The sequence below is a fragment of the Ornithorhynchus anatinus genome, chromosome Y2 (genome assembly GCF_004115215.2).
Source record: "Ornithorhynchus anatinus isolate Pmale09 chromosome Y2, mOrnAna1.pri.v4, whole genome shotgun sequence".
NCBI lineage: Eukaryota > Metazoa > Chordata > Mammalia > Monotremata > Ornithorhynchidae > Ornithorhynchus > Ornithorhynchus anatinus.
Window position 1 is genome coordinate 584518 of NC_053176.1, and position 10455 is coordinate 594972.

The 10455-nt window shown below is 44.4% G+C and overlaps 1 long non-coding RNA gene across 1 annotated transcript; it reads right to left on the reverse strand.

The window, feature by feature from the left end:
• Window positions 1–294: 294 nt before the first annotated feature.
• LOC114808676 lies at window positions 295–9768 on the reverse strand. Its single transcript, XR_003756495.2, has 3 exons — window positions 9604–9768; window positions 3530–3801; window positions 295–1230 (listed from the first exon to the last, which is right to left on the reverse strand). It is a non-coding gene; the product is annotated as an uncharacterized LOC114808676 (long non-coding RNA).
• Window positions 9769–10455: the final 687 nt, after the last annotated feature.

Below are 10455 nucleotides of genomic sequence, written 5' to 3' on the forward strand. Positions count from 1 at the left end.
TCTTCAGACATAGTGTAGTTACAAAGTGACAGTCTGGTTTCTTCCCTCTTCACCCTACTGACTGCACTCTCCAGTAAGTTGATCAAACAATGACATTTATTGAGCATTTACGGTGTTCAGAGTACTATACTAAGTGCCTGGGAGAGTACAATGCAATATAGTTGGTAGACACATCCCTACTCATAAAGAGTTTACCGTCAACTGGGGATTCATTCATTCATTCAATCATATTTATTGAGCGCTTACTGTGTTCAGAGCACTGTATTAAGCACTTGGGAGAGTACAAGAATAAATATATTCCCTGCCCACATCAAGCTTACAGTCCAGAGGGGAGAATAGATTATTCCCCATAGTTTTGTTAGGATCCCTTTCCCTTCTAACTTTTATTTCATCTGCTCTCCCTCTTCAACTACCACATCTACGCAGATCTCCCAAATCTATCTCTATTATCTTGACCTTTCATTTCCTCCACGATCACATTTCTTCTTCCTCCGGGACAGCTCTATATGGAAGTCCCATCAGCACAATAAATTCAGTACATCTGAAATTTGACTTCTCAGCTTCCCTCCCAAACCACACACAGTAAACATACCAGTAATCCACTCCTTCACCTAATTTTCCTATCACAGGTAACAACACCGCCATCCTGTCTCTGAAACCTGTGAGTTGATGACTCTCTCTCATTTAAGCCTCTCATTCAGTTTATGACTCAATCTTCCACCATATTTCCCAGATCTGTTTCTTCCACTCCATCCAAACAACCATCACCCTGGGTCTGTATCAACCTCCTCATTGGTTTACCTGTCTCTAGTCTCTACCCTCTTTAGTCTGTTCTACACTTTGCTTACCTGATAATTTTTCTAAAATGTCTTGTTGTCCACACTTGTCAACTCGTCAAAACCCTTCAATCATTGCATATTCTTCTTCACATCAAGCAAAAACTCCTCATCGTTGGCATTAGGGTACTCTCCTTATTGCCCATCCTCAGCACTTGGGCAGAGAACATGTCTGCTCACTCTATTATACTGTACTCTCCCAAGTGCTTAAAATAAATTACAGATACAGGGAGTAACAAAATATCTGGATACATATTTTTGCATTCACAACAATCTGTAGCTCTTCTGTGCAAATCAACTTGTATGCTCCATCATTTGAGCACTTATCCTCACCTTCATCTTTCCACTTTCTCTTCCTTTATTTTGTGTCTCTCACCTTCTAGACTGTAAGCACCTTGAAGAGAAGAATCTTGACTTAATAATAATAATAATGTTGGTATTTGTTAAGCGCTTACTATGTGCCGAGCACTGTTCTAAGCACCGGGGTAGACATAGGAGAATCAGGTTGTCCCACGTGGGGCTCACAGTCTTAATCCCCATTTGACAGATGAGGGAACTGAGGCACAGAGAAGTTAAGTGACTTGCCCACAGTCACACAGCCGACAAGTGGCAGAGCTGGGATTCGAACTCATGAGCCCTGACTCCAAAGCCCGTGCTCTTTCCACTGAGCCACGCTGCTTCTCCATAACTTCTGTACTCCTGTAAGCCCACAGGAGTGTTCTCTGCACTCAGTAGGAATTCAATAAATAATGTTACTTGATTACTTATTTTGACATCCTTCCAAAATGCCCATTATTGAGTGTCTAGTCAGTTAACAAAATATTCCATTATTCAGCAACCTCTGTGGGCACAGTGAGGAGTTAAAAAAGGAAGAAAAGACATAATACCTGCCCTTAAGGATATTATAATCTGGCTGATTTATAGCACACCTTTGGTCACGCACACATAATTATATTATAAAGTGAACTCTGTCCTCTAGGCTCATCTCTCCAATATTTGGCCAGAAACCACAGGCCAATTATCTCTTTTGGTTAGAAGAAAATAGTCAGGAGAGCTTTAATATTATTGCTACTCTCATTTACTGAACACTATTTATTTTAGCTTCCTCTCAAAAAGTCCCACCTCCAGGAAGACTCCTTTTATCCACTTTAGTAAGCCTAAAGGCTGTCACCTGTCAGGATTTGAAATGGTGGTTCCAGGAAGTCTAGGTGTTAGAAAGCTGAGATTTAGAATACTAATCCATCCCTTCCAGTATAATACCTATTTTAACCAGCATTGGGGAGACACCTCCAACTCCCCTCTTGGAGATTATGGGAATACCTCCGGTCAGGTTTGGGTGGAACAATGGATATGTTAGGGTGGTGCATTGATTTAAAATTGCTAGCTCTGCCCTTGAGACTACATGGCTTCATTGCAAGAGCCATTCAAGCCTTCACTGGGTAATTGTTTGATTTATTTCTGCTTTACGTGGGGGGCATCATAAGAGTTCAATCAAAATCAAGCAATGGTGTTTACTGAGCTCCTACTTTGGGCAGATCACTGTATTAAGTACTTGGGAGGGTACAATACAGCCGAGTTGGTAGACAGATTCCAACAACAAAATGGGGAGTTTACAGTCTGGAGGGGAAGGAGGCTCTGAATGAACCACATCCTCTGCTAGAGATCTACTCAGTAACTTAATTTAATTCACTTGTTTCCCAGTGTTCTTCATACATAGAGAAGCAGCGTGGCTCAGTGGAAAGAGCCTGGGCTTTGGAGTCAGAGCTCATGAGTTTGAATCCCAGCTCTGCCACATGTCAGCTGTGTGACTGTGGGCAAGTCACTTAACTTCTCTGTGCCTCAGTTACCTCATCTGTAAAATGGGGATTAAGACTGTGAGCCCCACGTGGGACAACCTGATTCCCCTGTGTCTACCCCAGTGCTTAGAACAGTGCTCTGCACATAGTAAGTGCTTAACAAATACCAACATTATTATTATTATACATTACTCTTCGGGCTCAGGTACATAAGTCTTAATGAATCATTGATTGCTGAGAAGCCATCCTGATTCCAGTGCTTCTCATGCAGCTATTATTATTATTATTACAAGTAATAATAATGATAGTAATCGTGGTATTAAGTACTTATTCTGCACCAAACCCTGAACTAGGTGCTGAGGTAGGTACAAGATAATCAGGTTGGAAACAGTCCCTGCCCCTCATGGGGCTCACAGTCTTAATCCCCATTTTACAGATGAGGGAACTGAGGCACAGAGAAGTTCAGTGACTTGCCCAAAGTCACAAAGCTGACAAGTGGCAGAGCTGGGATTCAAACTCATGAGCCCTGACTCCAAAGCCCGTGCTCTTTCCACTGCGCCATGGAAATCCCATTTAAAAGATGAGGATATTGAGGCTCAGAGAAGATAAGTGACTTACCCAAGGTCACCCACCAGGCACATGGTCATTGACCAGGGCCCATTATGGTCAATCTCAACAATACAAATGAGCCTGTGGCTAACCTCTGCAGCTAATGCCAATAGTAGACACAACCACCACCTTCAAGGGGCTTACATTCTAGTTTTTATATGGTATTTGTTACATGCTTACTATGTGCCAAGCACTGTTCTAAACATTGGAGCAGATACAAGATAAACAGGTTGGACACAGTCCCTATCCCACATGGAGTTCACACATAATCACAACTTCTATGACTACCTGGTTCTGTGTCTTCCCTGATTTGGGAAGGCTGGGTTGTTTTGAGGTCCGATCTGGACTTTGATCCCCTTTAGCAGGGCAGTAGTTATTAGTCCAGCACCCTGGAGTGAGTCTGAACCCCCTGAAGGAGTCAAAACTGGACTTGCTTCAAACAGGATGATGAAGACTTCGACTTGGAGTAATCACTCCTCTTCTAGGAGCTCGCTTTCTGCTGACATTGTCTTGCCTTGCTTTGCTTTGCTTCACTTGTTTGACATTCATTTTGCTGGGACCTGGAAAGAAGGGTGGGAAGAGTGACTGAGGGAAGGAGAGGAAAATGAGGGGGAGAACAGCCTGATCCTTGTTTTCACACTTCAAAGAACTTGCTAATGAACTTTCCCATTGTTTGGCCCATTGTCTATCCAAGAGTTTCACAATATATAGGTAAAACACAGGAACGGTAATGAACTATTTTGCAATGTGGATATCCCCACCCCCACTCCCCCACCCCACTTCACTGCAGAGAATAAAAAGGAATGTTTGTCACTTGTAAATAAATTTGATTTGGAAGCCTTCACAGGCAATGAAAATCTGGCAGCTTCCAGTGAATTTCTGTGCCAAGGAAAAAACGGGAAAGCTGAGTTCAGGTTAAGGGCTATTCTGATTACCATTTGGCTTTCTGCTGAGAGAAAATGCAGTGTGGCTCAGTCGAAAAGGATTCCAGCTGAAAAACTTCAGAAGCAGATTATGCCAAGCCAAGGTGATGACTTGAGGACCACTTGGGAATCAACCTCATCTCTGCATGACTTATGAAGAGCTGTCCTCCAAGGTTCCAATGAAGATGTACCCCTAATCTCTTAGAGGTTTCTTCAAAAATCGGATGGATTTTTGGGTTTTCTACATTATTCTTCCTTACCCTGTATTATTATCATCATCGTCATCATCAATGGTATTTTTTGAGTTCTGTGTGCAGAGTCCTGTACTAAGCACTTGCGAGAGTGCAATACAATAGAGTTGGTAGACTCCTCCCCCCCGCCCCCCCCGCCCCCCGCTCACAATGAATTTATTTTCTCATTCTCTCCTCTCTCCTCCTCCTCCTCTTTCCCATTATCTCTTCATTCTTTCAGCTTCCTGTGTCCCTGGTCACTGACTCTTCTTCTTCCTCCTCTGTCATCTGACTCTGAGTTCAGGGGGGAGGGAGAAGAGAAGGAAGGGCAAAGAGGGGGAAACAAGGGAAAAAGGAAGAGGGAAAGAATTGAAGAAGGAAAAGGGGAAAATATGGAAAAGGAAATGGAGGAGGGAAAGGCAAAAAAAAAAAAGAATAAGGAGAGTTACAAGTCCTTGTGGGCAGGGAACATATTTTTTAATTCTGAACTTTCCAAGTGACTAGTAAAGTGCAACCACACAAAATGGGTGCTCAATAAATTTGTTAGTACTACTACTACTACTAATAATGTTGGTATTTGTTAAGCGCTTACTAGGTGCCGAGCACTGTTCTAAGCGCTGGGGGAGATACAGGGTAATCAGGTTGTCCCACGTGGGGCTCACACACTTTTAATCCCTATTTTACAGATGAGGGAACTGAGGCACAGAGAAGTTAAGTGACTTGCCCACAGTCACACAGCTGACAAGTGGCAGAGCCGGGTGTCGAACTCATGACCTCTGAGTCCGAAGCCCAGGCTCTTTCCACTGAGCCTTAGCACTCAGTCTGCCTCCATCGTCTTCTGCCATTACCACACCTATTCTAATCAATCAATCAATCGTTTGATTAATACCAACTGAGTGCTAAGCACTGTACTGAATGCTTGGAAGAGTGCAATAGATTCAATAGATATAATCCCTGTTTTCAAGAATTTTACAATCTGACAAGGGAGACAGACATTAAAATTATTGACAGGTAGGAGAATACGTCTACATGTGCTATATACGTCCTCTAGGCTGTAAGCTCATTGTGGGCAGGAAACGTGTCAATTACATTGCTATATTGTACTCTTCCAAGCACTTAGTATACTTAGTACAGTGTTCTACACATAGTAAGTGCTCAGTAAATATGATTGACTGAAAGTGCTCTGCACAGAGTAGATGTTCAATAAATCACCATTGATGCTATGGGATGGGGTAGGATGTGAGTATCCAAGTGCCTAGGTGTTACAGAAGTCAGTTTTGGAGCATGTAGGATGGAAAGATGAGAGGTAAATCAGGAAAGACCTGCTGGAAGAGTTGTGATTTCAGATTTATTGGAGAGTAGTGATCTGGTGGATTTGGAGGGGAGGAATTTTCAAGTAGAAGGAAGGGCTAGAGCTTGGTATCAGAAGTGGGAGGGTTGAGGGTGAGTCACAGTGAGAAGGTGAGCTGAGAAGGAATGGAGAGTGTGAGCTTGAGTGTAGTAAAAGAGTGTGTGGATAAATAAGAGGGAGAGAGCTAATGGAGCGTCTTTAGATCAGTGACCTGGAATTTCCGCTTGATGGGGAGACAAATTGGGTAAACATTGGAGTTTCTGAAGTGTTGGGAGGTGAAATGTGGAATAATGTTCGGAAAAAATGATTTGTGCTGCGGACTATATAGACTGGAGATTAAGCAAAGACCAGTGGCAAGACTGAAAAAGTAGTCAAGTGAGGATGTGGAGATTGCTTGGATCAGGATGGTGGCAACTTGGATGGAGAAAAAAGGGTAGATCTGGGAAATGTGGAGGAATAAGCTGCACAATTTGTCAACAGGATAGGACCATAGTGGAAAAACAGGAATTTCCCAGTGCTTTGTCTCATTCCTAGAACTCTGAGGCTTTGAGGGACTGCCGTGATATGGGCTGAAGAGGATCCAAGAGGCAGGAGAGGAAGTGGCAGGACAAGATTGAATAAAAGCCTGGTGGGTGGGTTTGTAGTTTCAGGGCACAGGGACAGCCCATCAGTGGGGAATAGGGGTGTAACTGTAGGAGAGCCATAAGCGTGGATGTTTGAAGGATAAAAGGAAGATGGAACAAGTGGGATGGGGGTAGGGACTCTGGCGGGGTGGAATGAATATAGAAAAAAAAGCCTTATATGAATGGCAGGCCTTCCCCGATTAGCCTGGGATCTCCTCACCTTTTCTCTCCTGACTGCAGCGTCAGCCCTTTCATAAGCACATAAATTCTCTCAACTCCTATAGTGAATAATAATAATAATGTTGGTATTTGTTAAGCGCTTACTATGTGCAGAGCACTGATCTAAGCGCTGCGGTAGACACGGGAATCGGGTTGTCCCACATGGGGCTCACAGTCTTAATCCCCATTTTACAGATGAGGTAACTGAGGCCCAGAGAAATGAAGTGACTTGCCCACAGTCACACAGCTGACAAGTGGTAGAGCCGGGATTCGAACCCATGACCTCTGACTCCAAAGCCCGTGCTCTTTCCACTGAGCCACGCTGCTTCTCCGAGTGCATATGTGCATATCTCACATACTCTATTCCTCCTCATATCTGCAGTTTTTTTAAACATCTGTCTCTCCTTGCTAGAATGTAAGCTCCTTGAAGGGCAGAGATCATATCGTCTAACTTTTTTGTACTCTCCCAAGGGCGTTCTATTCAGAGTAGGAAGTACAGTGTCTATGGCAATAGAGGAACAGCATGGTCCAGTGGAAAAAGCATGGGCCTGGGAGTCAAAGGACTTGGGTTCTAATCCTTGCTCTGCCAAGTGCATGTTGGGGGACCTTGGGCAAGTCATTTAACTTCTCTGTGCCTCAGTTTCCTCATCTGTAAAATGGGGATTAAGCGTGGCTTAGTGGAAAGAGCACAGGCTTGGGAGTCTGACGCTGTGGGTTCTAATCCTGGCTCTGCCACTTATCAGCTGTATGACTTTGGGCAAGTCATTTAACTTCTCTGTGCCTCAGTTACCTCATCTGGAAAATGGGGATTAAGACTATAAACTCCATATGGGACAACCTGATTACCTTGAGTCTACCACAGCACATAGAACAGTGCTCATCATATAGTAAGCGTTTAGCAAATACCATCATTAATTAATTACATAGACTGTGAGCCCAATGTGGGACAGGGACTGTCCAACCGGATAAACTTGTATTTACCCCAGTGCTTACATCAGTACTTGAAACATAGTAAGCACATAAATGCCATTAAAAAATAGGAATTCAGTATTGCTATTCATTGCTATTCCCCCTTCTAGACTGTGAGTCCATTGTTGGGTAGAGATCGTTCTGTTGCTGAACTGTACTTTGCAAATGCTTAGTACAGTGCTCTGCCCACAGTAAGAGCTCAACTGATTGACTGAGGGCAATAGCAGGATGAATAATATTCAGAGGGCCTGTGAAAGCAAATAAAAGGTACCAATAATAATTACAATAGTTTTTATTTTCATGTGTCACTTACTGTATCATTGGAGTTGGTGCAGTATATCCAGATAAGGTATTTTCTCTGTCCCATAGAGGATTCACAGTTTAAGGGAACAAGTATTTTTTAAATGAGGAACCTGAGACACAAAGTTGTGGCTTTCCCAAGGACACTCAGCAGACAAGTGTAAAGGGCATGGATTAAAACTCCTGTCTTTTGGCCCCCAGGACTTTGTTCTTTCTAGTAGACCACAGTGTTTGGCCTCTAACCATCCTCCACCCACCATGAACTGTGGTTCCTCTTCCTCTGCATCATAACACCAAAAATAGTCTTCACGTACAGACATTTTACAATTGTAATTCCCACACTAAAATACTACATCTGACCACACCTCTTCCGGAGCTTCTACCACAATCCTAGCACAAGCCTATTAATGTAAAGAATGAGAAGTAGTATGGCCTAGAAAGAACACAGCCTGGGGGTTAGAGGACCTGGTTTCAACTGTTGACTCCACCACTTGTCTGCTATGTGACCTTGGGCAAGTCGCTTAACTTCTCTGTGCCTCAGTTTCCTCAACTGTAAAATGAGGATTGACCTCTCGTCCCTCCAATGTAGCCTGTGAGCCTTAGGTGGGACAGGGACTGTGATCAGCCTGATTATCTTGTACTTACCCATTGCCTCTTACAATGACTGACACATAGTAAGCACTTAACAAATATTATTGAAAAATGAATCTGGTGAAGATGCATTTATTTCATGTAGCTATCAGTGAATATTTTCTTGCAAAAGTTTTGAGTGAATGCATGTAAATAGCTAGAATTTTAAAGGTGCCTCTTCCCTCATCTGTATGTACTGTATACACTGTATGTATGCACTGTACTAAACACTTGGAAAGTATGATTCAGCAACATAGAGACAATTCCTATCCAACTCAGTCCTAACGCAGTCCCCCAGGTCCTATCAACCCTGGGAGGAAATTTCAGACTTTTTTCCTCTCCTTTTGTATTGTTCTGAAGGGTTTGGGAAATAAAATGTTCACTCTCTGATCACTGCCCCTTCACCTGTCCTTTGGCTCCACAGAGTATCTCAAACACCCAGGCTAGCAAGATTAATCAACAGTAGACAAAGCCACTTCACTTTCCAATTTTCCAGCAGGAATGACCAAACTGCCAAAGTGAGAATTCTCCTCTCTCTCTCTTATCAAGGATGATGATTCTCACTAAGAGCCTTTCTAAAGAGCCTCGATATCGCTGAATTAAAAATCAATCAATCATATTTATTGAGCACTTACTGTGCACAGACCACTATGTAAGCACTTAGGAGAGTACAATATAATGCAGTTGGTAGACACTTTCCCTGCCCATAAGTAGTTTACATGATTTGAAAGACACAATACAAGAGAAACATTTGAATGGAAAGCTGAAATTTCACTCTGATTTGAAATACATTTGAAAAAAAAAGTAGCAGGAGTCTTTCAGTGGAAATGCTTTCAGCATATTTTTTGTAGGTGTAATGAGCAGGAACCAATCTCTGCCCGTGAATGGTGAGCCTCTCTAAAGACTACTAGAATTTGAGTTTCCCCCATTAGCCCATGCAATCAAGACAACAGGATAGAGATAATGGGACACTTATGCCTCAAGAGGTCTCCCACTATGTTGCCTGTAGGTCTGAAGAAAGGTCAATCAAAGCTAAAGCAGCCCCCTGTAATGTGACATCAGAGCATAGACACCACCAGAAGAAGCCTTGTTTTGAAAATGAGGAAAATTTAATTACCTTTTAAAAGCTGGAAGCAGTTCAGGAGGCAGGGATGTTTTCTTCTATGTGTGTCAAGCAAGAAAAGAAAAAATAGAAGAGTTTCTATTTTGGTTTCTGAGTGAGCAGCCTAGTTACCAGGAGACGGCCCCTTCATGGGAATCGCTGCCTAGAAAGGGTCCAAGGAGATAGGATTCATTCATTCAATCACACCTACTGTGTGCAAAGCACCCCGTTTCCAGCCTAGCTCTTTAGCAGCCTTTTGGCCACCGACCGCCGACTTTAGCGGCTTTTTGGCCGCCGACCGCCGACTCATCCACGCCGAGACCACCCCCCTCTCCCGGGAAACTGAGCCTTGTCATCGCCCGGAGCCTTGGAGCCATTACCTCGTGGGCCCGGGATCTCTGCTCCCCTGGGGCTGAATCGACCACCACATGGACTCTGGAGCTCTCCTCCCAGGCGGTGGTTCCTTGGGCTGCCTGCCCCCCGTTTCCAGGCTAGCTTTTTAGCAGCCTTTTGGCCACTGACCGCCGACTTTAGCGGCTTTTTGGCCTCCGACCGCCGACTCATCCACGCCGAGACCACCCCCCTCTCCCGGGAAGCTGAGCCTTGTCATCGCCCGGACCCTTGGAGCCATTACCTCGTGGGCTCGGGATCTCTGCTCCCCTGAGGCGCAGCCTCGGCCCGCCCGGCCCCGATTCCCGACAAGCCCCCCTTCGCCTACCGCTCGCCGACTCATCTGCGCTACCTCCGCCTCCACCGGGGAGCTGAGCCTCGGACCGCCCGGACCCGCGCCCGCCTCAGCCTTTCACAACCTGGATCTCCGCACCCCCGCTCGGGAACTCCGACACTACGGATCTTCGCCCCCACAGA